Source organism: Delphinapterus leucas, chromosome 11 (genome assembly GCF_059928025.1).
Source record: "Delphinapterus leucas isolate spDelLeu-1000000601 "Yukka" chromosome 11, BTC_Dleu_Yukka2, whole genome shotgun sequence".
Classification (NCBI taxonomy): Eukaryota; Metazoa; Chordata; class Mammalia; order Artiodactyla; family Monodontidae; genus Delphinapterus; species Delphinapterus leucas.
This window is the reverse complement of record NC_143139.1, coordinates 76,505,164-76,527,985: the sequence shown is the minus strand read 5'-3', so window position 1 is coordinate 76,527,985 and position 22,822 is coordinate 76,505,164. Positions and strand designations below refer to the sequence as shown.

Genomic DNA, 22,822 nt, shown 5'->3' with positions numbered 1-22,822 from the left:
GGTGTGTCAATATCTAACTACAAACTCCTGTTACTTCTGCCTCCAAATTCATTTTCAGGACTATTGCCTGTTGACTACCTGCTGCCACTATTTTTGTTCAGGCGTTCATCATTGCTTTCCTGGACTTTTGATCTCCTTTTCTTTTTCTTACTCCCCACCCCACCTCAAATCTGTTCTGCCCCTTGGATAAGGTAGTTATTTTTGTGAAGTACGAATCTGAAACCACCCTGTACTGTCCGTCATCTACCACAAGCTTAAAACCTTTCCTTGGCTCTCCTAGACCCCAGGATGAACTCCCGTCTTCTGCACATTGCCTTCAAGGCTCTGCCCCACCTCTTCAGGCTGATAATGCTTCCCCACATCTCTCCCCTGCACCTCCAGTGATCTTCTCTCCATCTCCGTGCCTTTGTACTTGGTGTTTCTTCCCTGCATCCCTTTCTTTGTCTTAACTCAGGATTTCCTTCTTTGTGAAGTCGTCCCTGACAGCTTCTCCAGCAGAATTTTGCCTCTCTTTCAAGTGCACCCATACTACCTATAAATATATTACAGTGCTTTATAGTTTTGAAACTTTCTGAATTCACTTATTTTAAATAGGTAATATCCCCACATGGCAAAAAAAATTTTTTTTAAGTACAGTAAGGGTTTAATAAATTGTAAATTTTCTCTTTGTTTAGTTAGCAATTGTTGATCAACATGTATGTTTCCTTGACCACTATGAACTCTTTTTTTTTTTTTTTTTTTTTTTTTTGCGGTACGCGGGCCTCTCACTGTTGTGGCCTCTCCCTTACGGAGCACAGGCTCCAGACGCGCAGGCTCAGCGGCCATGGCTCACGGGCCCAGCCGCTCCGCGGCATGTGGGATCTTCCCGGACTGGGGCACGAACCCTGTCCCCTGCATCGGCAGGCGGACTGTCAACCACTGCGCCACCAGGGAAGCCCCACTATGAACTCTTTGAGGGCACAAATTTTCTTTTATTTATTTCTGTATCTCTACCCAACAAAGTGTCTGGCATAAAATAGGCACTTAGAAAATGTCCATAGTACTCTGAATATGGGCAGGTTCTTCCTTGCTGAGAAGTCAGCTGGACTTGATGGTCTGCATATTTACGTATCTCCCTCAGAACCCTGTTAGGAAGTGGACCACTCAGTAAATATGATATAGTAGCCACTCAGTAGGTACTGATTGTTTAATTGCTTTTTTTTTTCTTTTAAATAAATGGTTTTAAGGTTAACCTGTATTGTGTGACTTTTATTTATCTCCCTTTTCTGGCTCTGAAAAACTTTATACTTTCTTTCTGGCAGATTCTCAAATATGAAAAAGGGAATGTTTACATTAGCTCCAGTAAAAATATCAGTTAAACTCATCAATTTTTAAAGTTTATTTAACTTTTCAGACTAATGCATAAATCTCATGGAAATAAAATTAAATCAGAATTTACTTAAAAAACAAATAATTTCCAGGACATGTTGTTGGATCAGTAGACAACCTTCATTTTGTGTTAGGAGCCATATGGTAGCCTTTTCTATTTCAGGAGAAATACGGGACTGTGAGCAAAGAAGACTCTGTAGCTCGCACAAAGGTATTAAGTACTCATAACTCTTTTGCAAAGTCCCCTCTATTATATGTAATAGAGCTTACACTAAGAAACATGGAAATGAATTTGAAGTATGGTTTGTGCAAGAGTCATCCTTGTTTTTCAGATCACACCTTTTCAGAGACTTTTATAATTTATTTCTAAGCATTTGAGGTTGACTGGTTACTATATCATACTTTCCAGAATTCTTTTGTGCGAATTAAGCTATGCGGAGGCAGACAGCGCAATTATAAGAATAGAATAACATTTTAATTCAGAGTGCTTTGGTGGTTGATTGCTAACCACTCTAATACATACCTTTTTCCCTTTCTCCTTCCTTACCCTCCTGTTTCTTTCTAAATCACCATTACAGGGCCTGGCACCTTTCCAGGACTTTGAAGGGTCTGCTCCCAGCTGCACTTCAGGTTTTGGCAGGGTGTCAGGTTGTGACATTTTTTGTATACAAGACATCCTAGGATGGCCATCCAAAGGCTGTTTGGGTGACTAGTATAGGATTCTCTCTGGATATTAAGGAAACTCATTTTTAATGTTCTGTTTATAAGTGAAGTAATGCTGGATGTAGGTTCTCTCTAGACTTAATGTTGTTTTTAAAAAACAACATTCACTTTGGGGGCATGTAGTATTTAGAGCATTGTTTTGAAATGTTCAAAGGCGTAGCATGTGCTTTTTAATGGAATGTGTTTTGGAAGCTTTCCATGAGCATCAGCAGCTGTGCTTTTAGAATATTTTGAATTACCATCCTCTTGGGCAGACATTGTACCACTGCTTAAGAAATACAGCTCCTGTGCGAAAGAAAATGTCATGTGTGGGTCTGTGGAGCTGGGACTGGTCTAAAGATATGGGAGGAAGGGCATGTGGGTGTGGTTATGTGATAGTGATAGTTGCAAAGATAGGAAGATGTATTTGGAGAAGCGTTATGCTGAGTCTTAAAAATTGCCTTTCACAGAGACTAGTCCATCTCATAAGTGCTTACTAATTAACAGGCTGATCAAAATAATCTGCTTTACCTTTCATTATTGTTTGAATTGTGTACTTTAAAACATTTGCATTATGAGTTTCTTTATTTGATAGACTCCACACAATAGGAATTGTTTGTTTTATTATATAGTTCAAATGCCTAATACATATTTAGATGTTCTGTGAGTAATTGATACCTGTCTATTGACTGACTAAAATCTGAAAAGTCTGACTGATGGAAATTTTCAGACTGGCTAAAATTCATTATGAAAAAATAGACTGAAGAGAGAGCCAGGGTATTAGTTAGTTGTGGCTACTGTAACAGATTACCACATACTAGGTAGTTTAAAACAGCAACAGTTTATTCTCTTACAGTTTGGAGTCCAGAAGTCTGAAATCAAGGGCCACACTCCCTCTAAAGGCTCTAGGGGAGAATCCTTTCCTTGCTTCTTCCAGCTTGTGGTTTAAGGCATTCCTTGGTTTGTGGCTGCATTTCTCTGATCTCTGCCTTCTTGGTCATATTGCCTCCTCCTTTAGTCTTTCTCTTATAAGGATACCTGTCATTGTATTTAGGGCCCACCCATATAATTAAGGATAAGCTCCTCCTTTTAAGATCCTTAATTTAATCACCTTTTTTGCCATATAATATCATTATCATAAGTTACAGAGATTAAGAAGTGGCATACCTTTTTGGGCCAGCATTCAGCCCAATACAGAAGCCTCAGTTACTGAATATGGATGAGAGAAGTGAATTGAGGCTAAAGTAGCATAGAATGGTGAACATATTCGTTTAATATTTTTGAGCCAGTATGTACCTGTGTTTGTTTTAGGTTTGGGGGTTATAAATATGAGTAAGACAGGTTTTCTTCCCTTGGGCGAAGTTACATTGCCTGTGTTACATATATTAAAAAATTACAAGATAGAAGATAGAATAATTACATAATAAGTTTGGGAGAGTCAGGGAATGCTTAGTGGAGGAGGTAATGCATTCCTGAGCAAGGTTTTGAAGGCTGACTGGGAATTCACTAGATCAGAGTGCAGAGGGGATAGAAAAGACCTTCAGGGCAAGGAAATTAGTATTTGCTAAGACATGGAGGTAGAAAACAGCAGTTTGTGCTCAGGAAGCCACCAGTAAGTCAGGGCACTGAGATGAATTTAAAATTTGTTTTGTTTCTAGTAAGTTGCAAGGTAGATAGTCTTTGTTGTGATCCTTCTTAAAGCAAAGATCTTTTCATTGAGAAGATCTGTGAATGGCCATTAAATACGTAAAAAAGATGCCTCAGTGAAGTGCAAATTAAAACTGCAATGAGATACATCCCCTAGAATAGCTAAAATTAAAAAGACCATGTTAAAAAAAAAAAAAAAAGACCATGTTAAAGTAATTAAAGAGGCCATTAGACTGTGGTGGCTGTAATGCCTTGATAGCCTATGTAAGCAAACCAAAACCTAAGCCAGAATCAATGCACTTGAATCCCAGAAAGTGAAATTTAAGAACAACCAATTACAGCCAACTAGGGTTTTCCAAATAAGAAAACTCCTCAACCTGTAGCCAACCAAATGCTTTCCTTGCTTTGGTTCCACATCTCTGTAAAACCCTCTGCACTAGCTCCTATTGGTGGTGTGCTCCTACTGCTTTCGGTTAGGTGCTGCCCAATTGGAATGGATGTATGCTCAAATAAACTCTTGAAAATTTTAATGTGCCTCAGTTTGTCTTTTAACAACTGACAGCACCAAATGTTGGCAAAAATATGGAGGAAACGACTCTCATGTTGATTGAAATGGAAAATGGTACAACTACTTGGAAAAAGATTTGTCAGTTTGTTATAAACATATACTCCATGATCTAGCAATTCCACTCATATATTTACACTTGTCACCAACTGAAAACGTGTCTACAAAAAGTCTTGTACAAGCAGCTTTATTCATAATAACCAGAAACAATCCAAATGCCCATCAGTAAAAGAACAAAATGTGTTATATTTAAACAATGGAATAGTCTTAGGTTCTTCCTTTGTGAGCTCATGGAATTGTATACTTAAAATTTATGCATTTCATTATATGTACATTTTACTTTAGAAACAAAAAGACTAAATAAACGAGAATTGGTGGAAGAAATGGTCCTTTTACACGTTATTGTGTATCCATGTGATATCTGAAACTGTGGTACCCTCACAACTGAGAGGAGAATTAAGACAGCAGGATGTTGGCAGAAGAATGGGAAAGACCAGGGTCCTTGATAATACTGAGACTAATTTTTGAATGAAAATTTAGAATTTTGAATTTTAAAATGGAAAATTTTGACCTCTTTAAAAAGTTGATTATAATATACATATAAAAAAAGGCAGAAAAATGTCCATCTGACGGATTTACAAAGCAAACCACAATGTAACCTCAACAAAGATCAAGAAGTAGAACACTACCAGCCTTCCTCAGGTAACATTATCTTGACTTTCTGTGTTAATCACAACCTAAACATACCCAAGCATGTATTCTCTAAATACTGTCGTTTTGTCTGTTTTTTATTTTTTCTGAACTTTAGTTGTTTGGAATAATTGAGTACTTTTTTGTGTGTGCCTTCTTTCTTTTGCATAGTGTATTTGTGATATCCACCTATATAGAGTCTATCTGTAGCTTTTCATTGCCATATAGTACTAGTTCCTTTATACTATAGTTTGGTTCTTCAGCTGTTTATGGAAATTTGTTTCTAGGTTTCAGTTAGGAATAATACTGCTGTGAACAGTATTATTCCAACAGAAATCTCTTGGTGTACTTGTACTCACATATCAGTTAGTTATATATCAAGTAGAGGAATTGCTGAATCATAATATATATGCATTTCTTTAACTTTAGATAATGCTTGCTTTTTTCCCAAAGTGGATATGCTATCATGCTTCCCATTCTCTCTGACCTTGTTACCATCAACCTTTTTGGTTTTCTCATTGTGATTTTAATTTTATAAAGAATTCCTACACATTAGTACATAAAAAGATAGTAGAAAAAATTGGGCAAAAGATTCAAATAAACATTTCACAAAAGAGAATACCCAGAGGACCCATAAACAAAGAATGTCTTTAAAATATTTTGTTGGTGGTATGTAGAATGCAATTAATTTTTGTATGTTAATCTACTTAGCAATCTTACTAACTTGCTTTTTCTAATGATTTCTCTGTAAATTCTTTTGGATTTTCTGTATACACCATCAGAACATCTGTAAATAAAGTTTTATTTTTCCTTTTCCAGTTTTCTTTTAACCTTTTATACCTTTGTCTTTTTCCAGATCTTCAGTACAAAGTTGAATAAAATTGGTGATATTGGACATCCTTGTCTTGATTGCATTCTCAAAGGCAGGCATTGAAGATTTTGAAATCAGTCATGGTGTTTGCTGTATTCTTTTTGAACACACCTTTTATCAAATTGATGTGCCTTTTAGTTCCTAGTTTGCTGAAGTTTTTTTTTAATTGAGGTGAAATTCATAAAACAAAATAACCGTTATACAGTGTGCAATTCAGTGGCGTTTAGTACAATCACGACGTTGTACAACTACCACCTCTATCTAGTTCCAAAACATTTTATCACATCAAAGAAAACTCTGTACCCATTACCCTATTCCCTCCCTCCAGCCCCTGGCAGCCACCAATCTGCTTTGTCTCTATGGATTTACCTATTTTGGATATTCCATATAAATGGAATCAGACTTTGATGACACGAATGGTAGACGTTTTATTTTATTCCTACAGGTCCCTGAGCATCTGTTATTTTTGTCTATTTTCTATCTGTTGTTTAAGCTGAGTAATTTCTATTCTACTAGTTCATTCTTTCCTCTTTGTCTATCTTTATTTCTACTGTTGAGCTCATACTTAGATTTTTATTTTGGTCATTGTATTTTTGATTTCTAAGATTTCCATTGGTTCTTCTTTATATCTTCAGTTCTTTGCTGAGACTTGTATCTGTTTGCTGTGACTTTTTCTTTTTTCATGTATTTCAAGCTTGTTTGTAATTGCTCACTGAAGCATTTTAATCATGACTTCTTTAAAATCTTTGTCAGATAACTTTAACATCTCTGTCTTCTCAGTGTTGGCATCTAGCAGTTGTCTTTTTGCATTTAATTTGAGATCTTCCTCATTCTTGGTATGACCAGTGATTTTCTATTGAAACCTGGACCTTTGGGGTTTTATGTTATGAGACTTTGGATCCTATTTAAACCTGTTTTAGCTGGCTTTTCGTGACACCTCTCTGGTGGGGGAAAAGGGGGGAAATGCTACCTCATTTTTGCCAGATGAGGGTAAAAGTCTAGTTTTCCCATTTGGCCTCTGTTGACACCCGAGTTATGGAAGATCATCATTTTGTTGTTGGGTGGCGAGGACTTCTTGCTTCGCATGTGGTCTCTACTGACACCGTAGAAAGGGTAGCCTTGTTATTACTGAGTGGTAGTGCCAGCCCTTACTCTCCACTAGACCTTCTCTGACAGCAGTTCAGCAGATTGAGGAATGTGCTAATTCTTATTACTGTTGGTGGGGTGAAAGTTCAGGTGACCCATGTGGTCTCCACTAACATTGCAGGAGCATGGGGCTTTATTACTTCTCAGCAGAGATGAAAGTCCCAACTTCCTACTGCTTGTAGATTATCCAGGTAGGGTATTGGGGTAACTCATTACAACCTGGCCTCTCCACTTGGCCTTTGCTTGCGTGGATGGGGGTGGAACCACAACTTTTTCTGTTGTATTTGCCTGTGGTAAGTTGTTACTGTCTAAAAATTTTTTGTCTTGCTGGGCTTCCCCTTTCTTGTTACTTTGGCTAGAGAAACAGGGGTTTTTTTTGGGGGGGGGTGTATGTGAACCCACTGCCAGTTTCTTCAGTTCCAAGTTGGGCATAAATGAGGGAAAAAGAAAACCCAGGGAGCACGCCATTGTGTTGGTTCTTATGTCCCGGGGTCCTTGGCTGGTCTGCCTTCTAGTCTCCGTTTTTCAGAGTCATGTTATGTATGTCATATATATACTATTTGGGACTCTTAGTTGTATTAGTGGGATTAGGGAAATGTACACCTGCTCCATCTTCCTGGAAGCAGATGTCTTTATCCCTCAAGTTTAAATCTGTTTTCTTTAGTTCTAGATATTTTCTAATTTTTATTGTGACCTTTTCTTTGGTTTATAAGTTATTTAGAAATGTATTCTTTCTAAGCATATATAATTTTCCCAGTTATCTTTTTGTATTGAGTTCTAGTTTAATTGCACTGTAGTCAGAAAACATATTCTGTATAAGTTTGCTTTTTTAAAAAATGTGAGATATTTTTAAGACCCAGCATGTGGTCATTTCTGAATGTTATGTGTATGCTTACAAGGAACGTGTATTCTATAGTTATGGGATACAGATTTCTATATATGTCAGTAGGTCAGGTTGATTAATTGTGTTGTTTAAATTGTCTGTATTCTTACTGACTATTTTTTTCTGCTTGTTCTATTGGTTACCAAGAATAGTGGTTAAATTCTCCCCCTAAGAGTGTGAATTTGTCTCTTTTTCCTTGTAGTTCTGACCTCTTCATTTACTGTATATAAATTAAAATTGTCACATCTTTTTGGTGTACTTAACCTTTCATCATTATTAATGTCTCCTTCATCTTTAGTAGTATATTTTGCCTTAAAATCAACTTTATTTGACATTAATATAGTTCCACCATGTCTTTTGATTGATGTTTGTATTATCTTCTTTTTATCTCAACCTTTCTGTGCCCTTATGTTTTACAATTGTCTTATAAAAAAGTCATATGTTTTTGTTATGTTTTTCCTTCCAAACTTCTCTTCTATGTTGAGAAACCCTTTTTTAGAGTATTTGAGTAATTTTAATTTTTCCACCCTTTTAGCATTCTTTAATGGTTATCCTAGAGAAAGGTTCGCAAGCTTTTATTATGAAGAGTCACATATTGTAGGCTCTTCAGGCCATGCATGGTTTCTGTTATGTATTCTTTTCTCCCTCCCTCCCTTCCTTCATTCCTTTTATAGAGCTGTTTTAGATTTATATCAGAATCAAACAGAAAGTACAGAGGGTTCCAATGTACCCACTACTTGCCCCTGCATGCACAGCTTCCTGCACTATTAACATCCCACAGCCGAGTGGTACATTGACATGTCATTATTACCCATAGTCCACAGTTTACATTACGGTTCACTCTTGGTGTTGTACATTCTGTGGGTTTTAACAAATGTATATTGGCATGTATTCTATAATTATAGTATCATACAGAATAGTTTCACTGCTTTAAAAATCCTTTCTGCTCTGCCTATTCATCCCTTTTTTTCCCCTAACCCTTGGCAACCAGTGATCTTTTTAATGTCTCCATAGTTTGGTCATGTCCAGAATATATGGGAATCCTACAATATGTATCCTTTTTTAGATGGGCTTCTTTCACTTAGTAACATGCATTTAAGATTCCTCCATATCTTTTCATGGCTCATTTCTTTTTAAGGCTGGATGATATTCCATTGTCTGGATATACCACAGTTTATCCATTCACTTACTGAAGGACACCTTGGTTGCTTTCAAGGTTTGGTAATTATGAATAAAGCTGCTATAAACATCTGTGTGCCAGTTTTTGTTGGATGTAAGTTTTCAACTCATTTGGGTAAATACCAAGGAGTGCAGTTGCTGGATTGTATGGTAAGAATAATGAATTAGGGTTTCTGTTGCTCCACATCCTCACTAGCATTTGGCGTTGTCAGTGTTTGGGTTTAGTTCATTCTAATAGGTGCGTGGTGGTATCTCATTGTTGCTTTAATTTGCAATTCACTGATGACATGTGATGTGCAGTATCTTTTCATGTGCTTATTTGCCTTCGTATATTTTCTTTGGTGAGATGTTTGGCTCATTTTTTAATCCAGTTGTTTTCTTATTGTTAAGTTTGAGTTCTTTGTATATTTTGGATAACACTCCTTTATCAGATATATCTTTTGGAAATATCTTCTCCCAGTCTGTGGCTTCTCTTCTTATTCTCTTGACAGTGTCTTTTGTAGAGTAGAAATTTTTAATTTTAGTGAAGTCTAACTTGTCAATATTTTTTCATGAATCTTGCCTATGGTGTTGTATCTAAAAAGTCATTGCTATACTTAAGGTCATGTAGATTTTCTCCTATGTTCTCAGAATTTGATAGTTTTGCATTTTACATTGAGGTGTGTAGTCCATTTGAGCTAATTATGTGAAGGGTGTAAAGTCTGTGCCTAGATCCACGTTTTATTTATGTGTGTTATTTTTGCATGTGCTCTTTTGTCAAAGATCAGTTGACTATAATTTAGTCTGTTTCTGGACTCCCTGTTCTTTTCCATTGATCCATTTGCCTATTCTTTGGCTGATATATTGTCTTCATTATTGTTGCTTATATAGTAAGTCTTGAAGTTGGGTAGTGTCAGTTCTCTAACTTTGTTCTTCTTTAATACTATGTTGGCTATTCTGGATCTTTTGCCTTTCCATATAAATATTAGAATCAGTTTCTTGATATCCACATGATAACTTGTTGGGATGGTATAGAATTCATCTATCAAGTTGGGAAGAACTGACATCTTGGCCATATTTAGTCTTCCTATCCATGAATATAAACATTTTATTGTTGCCCTCCCTTTGCCCCGAGGCGGGAGGGAGGAGGCTCCTCAGAGCCTAGCACAGGAACTGTAAAGGAAATTGGTAACCACTGGCAAAGAGCACATGCTGTGAGGGATACCCAGAGCAAAAAAAAAAATAGTTAAGGTGTGAAAAGTCTTTATTACAGCAAGGCCAAAGAGTGAAAGGAACCCAGAGAACAAAGGTTACTTCTGTGAGGCTGGGGAGAGGAACACGCTGGCCAAGTGGACTGTTGAGGGGAGACTCCTGAGGAAGGCAGTTCTGACATATGCTACAACATGGATGAACCTTGAGGACATTGTGCTAAATGGAATAAGCCAGTAACAAAAAGACAAATACCGTATGATTCCACTTATATGAGCCGTGCGGCTGACAGGGTCTTGGTGCTGCGGCTGGGTGTCAGACCTGAGCCTCAGAGGTGGGAGAGCCGAGTTCAGGACATTGGACCACCAGAGACCTCCCGGCCCCACGTAACATCAGTCGGCGAGAGCTCTCCCAGAGATCCCTGTCTCAATGCTAAGATCCAGCTCCACTCAATGACCAGAAAGCTCCAGTGCTGGACACCCCATGCCAAACAACTAGGAAGACAGGAACACAACCCCACCCATTAGCAGAGAGCCTGCCTAAAATCGTTCCTGCCCACCAGAAAGACAAGATCCAGCCTCATCCACCAGAACACAAGGCACCAGTCCCTTCCACCAGGAAGCCTACACAACCCACTGAACCAGCCTTACCCACTGGGGGCACACACCAAAAGCAGTGGGAACTACGAACCTGCAGCCTGCAAAAAGGAGACCCCAAACACAGTAAGTTAAGCAAAGTGAGAAGACAGACAAATACCCAGCAGATGAAGGAGCAAGGTAAAAACCCACCAAACCTAACAAATGAAGAGGAAATAGGCAGTCTACCTGAAAAAGAATTCAAAGTAACGATAGTAAAGATGATCCAAAATCTTGGAAATAGAATGGAGAAAATACAAGAAACGTTTAACAAGGACCTAGAAGAATTAAAGAGCAAACAAACAATGATGAACAACACAATAAATGAAATTAAAAATTCTCTAGAAGGAATCAATAGAATAACTGAGGCGCAGAAGAACGGATAAGTGATCTGGAAGATAAAATAGTGGAAATGATTACTGCAGAGCAGAATAAAGAAAAAAGAATGAAAAGAACTGAGGACAGTCTCAGAGACCTCTGGGACAACATTAAATGCACCAACATTCGAATTATAGGGGTCCCAGAAGAAGAAGAGAAAAAGAAAGGGACTGAGAAATATTTGAAGAGATTATACTTGAAAATTTCCCTAATGTGGGAAAGAAAATAGTCAATCAAGTCCAGGAAGCACAGAGAGTCCCATACAGGAAAAATCCAAGGAGAAACACACCAAGACACATATTAATCAAACTATCAAAAATTAAATACAAAGAACAAATATTAAAAGCAGCAAGGGAAAAGCAACAAATAACATGCAAGGGAATCCCCATAAGGTTAACAGCTGATCTTGCAGCAGAAGCTCTGCAAGCCAGAAGGGAGTGGCAGGACATATTAAAAGTGATGAAAGGGAAAAACCTACAACCAAGATTACTCCACCCAGCAAGGATCTCATTCAGATTCGATGGAGAAATTAAAACCTTAACAGACAAGCAAAAGCTAAGAGAATTCAGCACCACCAAACCAGCTTTACAACAAATGCTAAAGGAACTTCTCTAGGCAGGAAACACAAGAGAAGGAAAAGACCTACAATAACAAACCCAAAACAATTAAAATGGTAATAGGAACATACCTATGGATAATTACCTTAAATGTAAATGGATTAAGTGCTCCCACCAAAAGACATAGACTGGCTGAATGGATACAGAAACTAGACCCATATATATGCTGTCTACAAGAGATCCACTTCAGACCTAGGGACACATATAGACTAAAAGTTAGGGGATGGAAAAAGATATTCCATGCAAATGGAAATCAGAAGAAAGCTGGAGTAGCAATTCTCATATCAGACAAAATGGACTTTAAAATGAAGACTATTACAAGAGACAAAGAAGGACATTACATAATGATCAAGGGATCAATCCAAGAAGAAGATGTAACAATTGTAAATATGCATTCAACATAGGAGCACCTCAATGCATAAGGCAAATGCTAACAGCCATAAAAGGAGAAATTGACAGTAACACAATCATAGTATAGGACTTTAATACTCCACTTTCACCAATGGACAGATCAACCAAAATGAAAATAAATAAGGAAACACAAGCTTTAAATGAGACATTGAACAAGATGGACTTAACTGATATTTATAGGACATTCCATGTAAAAACAACAGAATACACATTCTTCTCAAGTGCTCATGGAACATCCTCCAGGATAGATCATATCTTGGGTCACAAATCAAGCCTTGGTAAATTTAAGAAAATTGAAATTGTATCAAATATCTTTTCCCACCACAGTGCCGTGAGACAAGATGTCAATTACAGGGAAAAAAACTTTAAAAAATACAAACATGGAGGCTAAACAATACGTTACTAAATAACCAAGAGATCACTGAAGAAATCAAAGAGGAAATCAGAAAATACCTGGAAGCAAATGACAATGAAAACACGATGGCCTGAAACCTATGGGAGGCAGCAAAAGCAGTTCTAAGAGGGAAGTTTATAGCAATACAATCCTACCTCAAGAAACAAGAAAAATCTCAAACAACCTAACGTTATACCTAAAGCAATTAGAGAAAGAAGAACAAAAAAAGCCCCAAAGTTAGCAGAAGGAAAGAAATCATCTTAAAGATCAGATCAGAAATAAATGAAAAAGAAATGAAGGAAACGATAGCAAAGATCAATAAAACTAAAAGCTAGTTCTTTGAGAAGATAAACAAAATTGATAAACCATTAGCCAGATTCATCAAGAAAAGGAGAAGACTCAAATCAACAGAATTAGAAATGAAAAAGGAGAAGTAACAACTGACACTGCAGAAATATAAAGGATCATGAGAGACTACTACAGGCAACTATATGCCAATAAAATGGACAACCTGGAAGAAATGGACAAATTCTTAGAAAAACACAGCCTTCTGAGACTGAACCAGGAAGAAATAGGAAATATAAACAGACCATTCCCAAGCACTGAAATTGAAACTCTGATGAAAAGTCTTCCAACAAACAGAAGCCCAGGACCAGATGGCTTCACAGGCGAATTCTATCAAACATTTAGAGAAGAGCTAACACCTATCCTTCTCAAACTCTTCCAAAATGTAGCAGAGGGAGAAACACTCCCAAACTCATTCTATGAGGCTGCCATCACACTGATACCAAAACTAGGCAAAGATGTCACAAAAAAAGAAGACTACCGGCCAATATCACTGATTAATATAAATTCAAAGCTCCTCAACAAAATACTAGCAAACAGAATCCAGCAGCACATTAAAAGGATCATACACCACGATCAAGTTGGGTTTATCCAGGAATGCAAGGATTCTTCCATGTATGCAAATCAATAAATGTGATACACCATATTAACAAATTGAAGGATAGAAACCATATGATCATCTCCATAGATGCAGAATAGTCTTTTGACAAAATTCAACACTGATATATGATAAAAACCCACCAGAAAGTAGGCATGAGGGAACTTACCTCAACATAATAAAGGCCATATATGACAAACCCACAGCCAACATTCTCAATGGTGAAAAACTGAAATCATTTCCACTAAGATCAGGAACAAGACAAGGTTGCCCACTCTCACCGCCATTATTCAACATAGTTTTGGAAGTTTTAGCCACAGCAGTCACAGACAAAAATAAATGGAATCCAAATCGGAAAAGAAGTAAAACTGTCATTGTTTGCAGATGACATGATATTATACACAGAGAATCCTAAAGATGCTACCAGAAAACTACTAGAGCTAATCAATGAATTTGATAAAGTTGCAGGATACAAAATTAATGCACAGAAATCCCTTGCATTCCTATACACTAATGATGAAAAATCTGAAAGAGAAGTTAAGGAAACACTCCCATTTACCATTGCAACAAGAAGAATAAAATACCTAGGAATAAACCTACCTAAGGAGACAAAAGACCTGTATTCAGAAAACTATAAGACACTGATGAAAGAAATTTAAAGATGATACAAACAGATGGTGAGATATACCATGTTCTTGGATTGGAAGAATCAGTATTGTGAAAATGACTATATTACCCAAAGCAATCTACAGATTCAATGCAATCCCTATCAACCTACCAATGGCATTTTTCAGAGAAGTAGAACCAAAAGTTTTACAATTTGTATGGAAACACAGAAGACCCCAAATAGCCAAAGCAATCTTGAGAAAGAAAAATGGAGCTGGAGGAATCAGGCTCCCTGACTTCATACTACACTACAAAGCTACAGTGATCAAGACAGTATGGTACTGGCACAAAAACAGAAATATAGATCAGTGGAACAGAATAGAAAGCCCAGAGATAAACCCACGCACCTATGGTCAACTAATCTGTGTCAAAGGATGCAAGAATATACAATGGAGAAAAGACAGCCTCTTCAATAATTGGTGCTGGGAAAACTGGACAACTACATGTAAAAGAATGAAATTAGAACACTCCCTAACACCATACACACAAAAAAACTCAAAATGGATTAGAGACCTAAATATAAGGCCAGACAGTATAAAACTCTTAGAGGAAAACATAGAGCACTCTATGACATAAATCACAGCAAGATTTTTTTGACCCACCTCCTAGAGAAATGGAAATAAAAAGAAAAATAAACAAATGGGACCTAATGAAACTTAAACGCTTTTGCACAGCAAAGGAAACCATAAACAAGACAAAAAGACAACCCTCCAAATGGGAGAAAATATTTGCAAATGAATCAACAGGCAAAGGATTAATCTCTAAAATATACAAGCAGCTCATGCAGCTCAGTATCAATAAAACAAACAACCCAATCCAAAAATGGGCAGAACACCTAAATAGACATTTCTCTAAAGAAGATATACAGATTGCCAACAAACACATGAAATGTTGCTCAGCATCACTGATCATTAGCAAAATGCAAATCAAAACTACATTGAGGTATCACCACACACCAGTCAGAATGGCCATCATCAAAAAATCTACAAACAATAAATGCTGGAGAGGGTGTGGAGAAAAGGGAACCCTCCTGCACTCTTGGTGGGAATATAAATCGATGCAGCCACTATTGAGAACAGTACGGAGGTTCCTCAAAAAACTAAAAATAGAAGTACCGTACGAGCCAGCAATCCCACTACTGCGCATATACCCTTTGAAAACCATAATTCAAAATGAGTCATGTACCACAGTGTTCATTGCAGCTGTGTTTACAGTAGCCAGGACATGGAAGCATTCTAGGTGTCCATCGACAGATGTATGGATAAAGGAGATGTGGCACATATATACAATGGAGTATTACTCAGCCATAAAAAGAAACGAAATTGAGTTATTTGTAGTGAGGTGGATGGACCTGGAGTCTGTCATACAGAGTGAAGTAAGTCAGAAAGAGAAAAACAAATACAGTATGGTAACACATATATATGGAATCTAAAAAAAAAAGTGGTTCAGAAGAACCTAGGGGCAGGAAAGGAGTGAAGATGTAGATATAGAGAAGGGACTTTAGGACACGGGGTGGGGGAAGGGTAAACTGGGACGAAGTGAGAGAGTGGCATGGACATATATACACTACCAAATGTAAAATAGATAGCTAGTGGGAAGCAGCCGCACAAAACAGGGAGATCAGCTCAGTGCTTTGTGACCACCTAGAGGGGTGGGATAGGGAGAGTTCGAGGGAGACGCAAGAGGGAGGGGATGTGGAGATATATGTACACAGATAGCTGATTCACTTGTTATGCAGCAGATACTAACACAACAATGTAAAGTAGTTATATTCCAGTAAAGATGTTTAAAATAATTTATTGTTTATTCTTTGACTTCTTTCATCAAAGTTTTATCAGTTTCCTCACGTAAGTCTTATACATATCTTTTTAGATTTATACCTGTTTCATTTTGGGGGGGTTTTAATGTATATGGTATTGTTTTAAGTTTCAAATTCCATTTGTTTATTGCTGTTGGAAGAAAGTGACTTTTGTATATTAATCTTCTATCCTGCAATTGTGCTGTAATTGCTTATTAGTTTGGGGAATTGCCTTTTTTTAAAAAATTAATTAATTTATTTATTTTTGGCTGCTTTGGGTCTTCTTTGCTGCGCCTGGGCTTTCTCTAGTTACAGTGAGCGGGGGCTACTCTTTGTTGCGGTGTGCAGGCTTCTCATTGTGGTGGCTTCTCTTGTTGCAGAGCACAGCCTCTAGGCGTGTGGGCTTCAGTAGTTCTGGCATGAGGGCTCTAGAGCGCAGGCTCAGTAGTTGTGGCGCATGGGCTTAGTTGCTCCGCAGCATGTGGGATCTTCCTGGACCAGGGCTCGAATCCGTGTCCCCTGCATTGGCAGGTGGATTCTTAACCGCTGTGCCACCTTGGAAGCCCCTAGGGCAATTGCTTTTTTAATTGACTCTTTTGGCTCTCCTTCGTGGATGAGCATGTGATCTGCAAACAAAGTTTTATTTCTTGCTTTTCTTCCTCTATCCCTTTAACTTTTCTTACTGTGTTAGCTGAGTGCCATCCACTACAGTTTTGAAAAGGAGTGGTGAGAAGGGACAGCCTTGCTTGTTCTTGTTCTTACTGGGAATGCTATTTTTCTCACCATTAAGTATGCTGTTAGCTGTAGATTTTTTGTAGATGTTCTTTATCGAATTGAGGAAGTATCTGTCTGTCCCTTATTTGTTGAGAGTTTTTATCATGAATAGGTGTTGGATTGTCAGATGCAAGAAGTCAGATGCTTTTTCTGCATCTATTGATATGATCATGTGATTTTTCTGCATTAGCCTGTTGATGTAATGGATTATAGTAATTGATTTTTTTGAATATTGAACCAACCTTGCATGCCTGGAATAAATCCTCCTTGGTCATGGTGTATACTTCTTTTTAAACATGCTGTATTTGATTTGCTAATATTGTGTTGAGGATTTTTACATCTATTTTCATTCTTTTTATTTTAACTCTTAAAAAAGTAGGTGACATTTTTAGCTTGGGGCCATACAAAAAGGGCTACAGGCCAACTTTGGCCCATGGAGTGAAGTTTGCCAACCCATTTCCTTTACAATACGTATTGTTGACTTACCAAAATAGAATGTTAATTGATACTTTTACTCTTCTCCCATACAGTGAAAGGACTCTATTGCACTTGTAATTCTACCTTTATTGTCTTATATACCATTTATATCATGTATTTTAAGTCAGTATATGTTAAAATCCCAAAAGCTATTATTGATATTTTATGCAATTAATACTCAATTCAAATTATGCATATATTTATGGTTTCCTTTAATCTTCCTTTCTGCATTGTCAAGTTCACATCTAAGAATTTTCATTGTGTATGAAAAGTCCTTGACTGTTTCTTTAGTGTACATCTTTAGGGATGGATTTATTTTCTTTCTCTGAAAATGTCTTTGTTTTACCATCATTCTTCAAAGTTGTAGTGTTGCTGTATTTATCGAATGTTAGTTTGGCAGTTGTTTTCTTTCAGCACTGTACATTGTCTTCTGGCCTTCACTGTTGAAGTCACTTCTGTCTTTTTGTTGCTCTTATTTACAGGCACCTTGTCTCTTTCTGCCTGATTTTAAGATCTTCCCTTTATTTTTGTTTTTAGCTGTCTTAATGTGATGTGCATAGGTGTGGATTTCTTTTTATTTATGTGCTTGGGGATTGTAGGACTTTCTTTTTTGGTATTTATTCATTTGGCAGTGTCGGGCCTTAGTTAAGGCACGTGGGATCTTTAGTTGCAACATACACAATATTATTTTTTTAGTTGCGGCATGCGGGATCTTTAGTTGCGGCATGTGAACTCTTAGTTGTGGCATATAGGATCTAGTTCCCTGACTAGGGATTGAAACTGGGCCCTCTGCATTGGGAGCGTGGAGTCTTAGCCACTGGACCACCAGGGAAGTCCCTGTATGACTTTTTATATCTGAGAATTGATACCTTTCCTCCGTTTGGGGATGATGTCAGACTGGTTTGTTTCTTTTTTTTTTGAGGTATTGCTTCTGCTCTATTCTCTCCTTTCTTTCTGGGACTCCAATTTCATGTCTGTTAAAGTGACGTTTTAACTTTATTCTCTATTTCTTTCCTTCTTTTCTATATTTTCCATCCTTGTTTATCTTTCTACTTTTTCTTGAACATATTCTTTTAAGTTGTCTTCCAATTACTTCCTAAACTATGTCTAATCTGGGCTGGTTTACCCACTCAGTTGAGCTCTTAATTTTGGTTATCACATTTTTCAAGTTTAGAGTTTCCATTGGTTTCTTTTTATGGTTTCTAATCCTTTCCCAAATTTCTCAACCTTCTTTTCTATTGTCTTGTACACAATTAGAATTAAAAAAATTCTTTTAGATCCATTGTCTGATGACTCTTTAATAGTGAGACCCTGTGTGTCTGCTTATCGTCTGTTGTTTCTGTAGCTTTAATTCATGTTGCCTTATCTTCCCATGGACTTTTACATGTGTGTATGTGTCACATATTTATTTTTTAGAGCAATTTGAGGTCTAGTCTAATATCTTTCTTCTGCATTACCCTTATTCCTAAGAGGCAGCCTTTGAAGTCTATCCGAAATGAAGGGTGTTCACCAGGGCTTCTCCACTCCTTGCTGACTTAATATATCTTTCGTTGAATTTAAAGACTGTCCCAGGGCATTCAGTCTCCCAGCTACCTCTCTGGAACTGGCAGATACCTCTAGGGGAAGGGTGGTTCCAAGTGCCAGTCTCATCTTTCTGCATCCATATCTTCCCCCGTTCCCATCTCAGTAAATATTTATTCTTTTGTTTTCCAGTGTCTTCAAGCTGATTTAAAAAAAGTATGTATCCATCTTTTCTTGCTGTCCTTAGAGGGAGGCTTGATCCAAATTACTTAATCCTCTATTACTGGTAAAAGAAGACTGTCTTCAGATTTCTTGGTATAAGAGATAGATTATATGGTAACTGAATTGGGGTTTTCCATTTTTAGCTAAGGACGTTTCCATTTAAAACGTCCTTATATAATTAGTATAAAAAAATAGAAGTTCTTTCTTTGTAACCTTGAATATAGAATGATGGACCACTTTTGAAGGTCAGAGAAAGAATTATTTTATGAGGCCTTTCTATCTATGACACTAGATATCTATTTGGAGGACTACCATACTATATTTTTCAAGATTATTATTGATAAGTTGATTACTACTGAATTAGAGAACTGGATATGTTATATGTGCAGAGTACTTGAAAACAGATAAAAAATTAATTCTGACCTTGGTTAGTTTCACACAAATTGGCAGATAGTTTTCTGTAATTCTTAACTATTCCTAGAGGAGAAAATTGTGGAAAAGGCTATTGGCAAATGCAACCCAGGGGCTCATAACTTTGAGTCAAGGATTTCTTTCCAGTATCTAACTACTGTGTTTAAGCCTATTTATATTCAGTCATCGCAGAAATAGAGAACAGTTAGTGATTATCGTGCATACTAGAGTCCATTTTCATTAGTATAGGGTTCACAAACTAAGACAAAAATCTGTGTGGACAAAGGTGTGATGTGCATATTTATTCCGGGGCTAGCTGGAGTAGAATATTCTTGGCAGATGGTAGGAAATGAGATTACACAAGGTAGATTGGGACTGATTGTGTAGTGCTTTGCAAGACTGGGGTGTTTTGATTTTGTCTCATATATGGGAGCTTTTGAGTGAGAATGAGAAATCAAATAACAGTTTCTGACTATTAATCTGGCAGTGTTTGGAGGGTAGACTAGAGAGAGAAAATATTGGAAGCAGGGATAATAAAAAGCTCTAATAGTCTAGTTACGAGACGATACAAGCTTGACTTTTTGTGGTTAAGTAGGAATGGAGAGAATGGAATGCATTTTAAAGAAAGAGTATTTGTTGTTCATACATGGGAAGTTGAGAGAGAAAGCAGAGAAGACTTTGAGGTTGTAAGTGTGGATGAATGGTAGCATAATACTGCTGTCAATATCAGAAGCTGGAAAGTAAGGATGTTGAAGGTAGATTGAAAGTAAGGGTAATGAATTTGGTTTAAGATAATTTGAACACAGGGTGATAGAATTGTTCATTATCTGAAAAGCAGTTTGTAGTTGTTAAAAAGAAAATTTAACAGTAAAATGTTGAAAGTGCAAGGTGCAAGTTTTCCTGTCAGGGAGTCCCCCCATTATTATTTCCCCAGAAGTTACCACTATTCGCTGCTTGGTGTACCACTACTTGACTCTTTTTATGTGTATGTAAACATATGTGTGTGTGTGTATCTGTCATTTATACTCTTCACCATGCTGTGGGGACAGATCTAACTTGTCCTTTTTAATGTATAGTATAGATAAACCTTTATTTATGGAAGTTTAGCTTATTTCTGATTTTTTCATTTTTTTAATTAAAAAAAGTCACAAAGAAAATTCTTATATGGTAATTACATTTGGGTACTCATCCAGCTATTGTCATAGAGTAAATTCCTAGGATTGGGTCAGGGGATAAGCAGATTTATCATTTTGATACAGGTAACTTTGCAGAAAGCTTACTATAGATGTGTGTGTGTGTGTGCGCGCACGCGCATGCACGCAAATTAACGTATTTTTTGTGGTATGAGGGGAAAGTATATCATGCATTTGGGTGTGGTACCTACTGGTGATGTGTGTTGGTATATTCTAGCTTTATTATTCAAAAAATTAACATATTAAAAAGTAATGAAATTGCAAACATCAACTTGGACAGGAGAAATCCTCCTGGTTTGGGAAAATACAAGAGGGCAGTACACATATGCTTGCATAGAAACTAGAATTGGAGATGAGGTAATGGTGGTGGTGATTGAGAAAGGGATATTCTGAAATTAGTGAAGTCCTGGAAAGTACGTCTAGTGAATATTTCAGTGCCAGGAGGGAAGGAGATAAATCATTTTAATTTTATTTTCCAGAAACTTTCAGGTCTTTGTAAATTTTATTTCTGTGAGGACTTAACTCTCATTTTAGGGTAGGGGTCAGTGAGAATGTTTACTGTCAAGTTAACTGGAATACAGAGGAAAAAGATATTCATTTTACCTTGGAAATCTTTCTTTCACTAGTAGTAGGACTGAAGGGTAACTCTTGATTTGTAAGCTTTTAGCTAATTAAAACTAAAACCTCATAATGCCTTTTGGTGATATTATTAGAAAGTATTAGATATGTTTATTGTATGTTTCTGTCTCTTAGAAATTAATTTGCATCAAAGAGCAGAATCAAAATTACATGCCAGGGCTTCCCTGGTGGTGCAGTGGTTAAGAATCCGTCTGCCAATGCAGGGGACACGAGTTCAAGCCCTGGTCTGGGAAGATCCCACATGCTGCGGAGTGACTAAGCCCATGCGCCACAACTACAGAGCCTGTGCTCTAGAGCCCGCGAGCCACAACTACTGAGCCCGCATGCCACAACTACTGAAGCCCACGCGCCTAGAGCCCGTGCTCCACAACAAGAGAAGACACTGCAATGAAAAGCCCATGCACCGCAACGAAGAGTAGCCCCTGCTTGCTGCAACTAGAGAAAGCCTGCGCACAGCAACGAAGACCCAACACAGCTGAAAATAAATAAATTAAATAAATTAATTTAAAAAAATTACATGCCACTTTTATGATCCAGTTTATTAATTCCATGGCAAATGTATATTCTTGACAGGATAATGTGGCAGCTGCTACTACAAACAGTGCACTCTGCATTTGCAAAGGTTGAATCCTTGTGCACATTTAACCGAAGAACAAGGAGTAAAGTGTCCTTGAAGGACTTTTACCCCTCTGTTAAAATAGATAAAGCAGGAAACCAAAGCAACCTCAATTTTAGTTTAAAAATCTTCTTATGTAATACGTAGACATCACATTAATTTATCAGAAATGATGTAGTTCAAGCAAGACTCAGTAATTTAATGGTGGGGTTGTGTAGGCTAAAGATAGTCTCTTGTAGTAAGAAAAGGTAATTCATAATTACCCATGACTAAGGGAGGTACTGTTAGGAAAAAATATATATAATAGTTTTGAAAAAGATGAATGAAGTTAAAAGGGACAGAATTGTTTTGATTAAATTTTTTGTTTTTAATTATTTACAGTAAGAACACTGTGTCATCATTTTTTACTTCTAGATACAGCAAACATTTGGTTACTTTCATAATCCTGGATTGGTGCTTTTGGGGATAGCTGAGGTGATTGACTTTCCTGTTCTTAGCACAGTGCATAATACATAGATGATCAATATTTATATGTTGACTGATTTCTTCTCTGAATCTGCAGCCTGAGTGCAGTCACCTTGTGTCAAATAAAAGATCCTTTGTAGCATTAATCACAGACATAATTACATGCTGAAGGCCATCTTTGTGAAGACTGTGATTCTCCCCAGCCACTTATCAATTTCCAAATAGCTTTTCCCCTGGTTTCAGAGTATGAATTTCGTACCAGAATCCACTCTTAAAGTTTACCTCAGTAACTTCAGGAAACATTGGTGATTTGTGACTCTGGGACTACCTATACTGGAAGAGTCGTTACATCTAGTTAGGCTAATACTTGAAGATATGACTTTGATGGGCACAGAAACTGCATGGAAGTAAAGAAGATTTAAG

The 22,822-nt window shown here is 37.2% G+C and overlaps 1 protein-coding gene across 6 annotated transcripts in view; it reads left to right on the top strand.

The window, feature by feature from the left end:
* The window catches only part of CEP83 (centrosomal protein 83), a 150,294-nt gene that overhangs the window by 53,218 nt on the left and 74,254 nt on the right, over positions 1-22,822 (top strand). For 4 of the 6 annotated variants that reach the window (XR_016395024.1, XR_016395025.1, XR_016395023.1 and 1 more), the window contains exon 1: positions 1-22,822. This exon is cut by the window's left edge. The exons of 1 other annotated variant lie outside the window; for it this stretch is intronic. The gene's annotated coding sequence lies outside the window, so the exon portion shown is untranslated. One more of the 6 variants, XM_089921134.1, reaches the window with a different exon arrangement.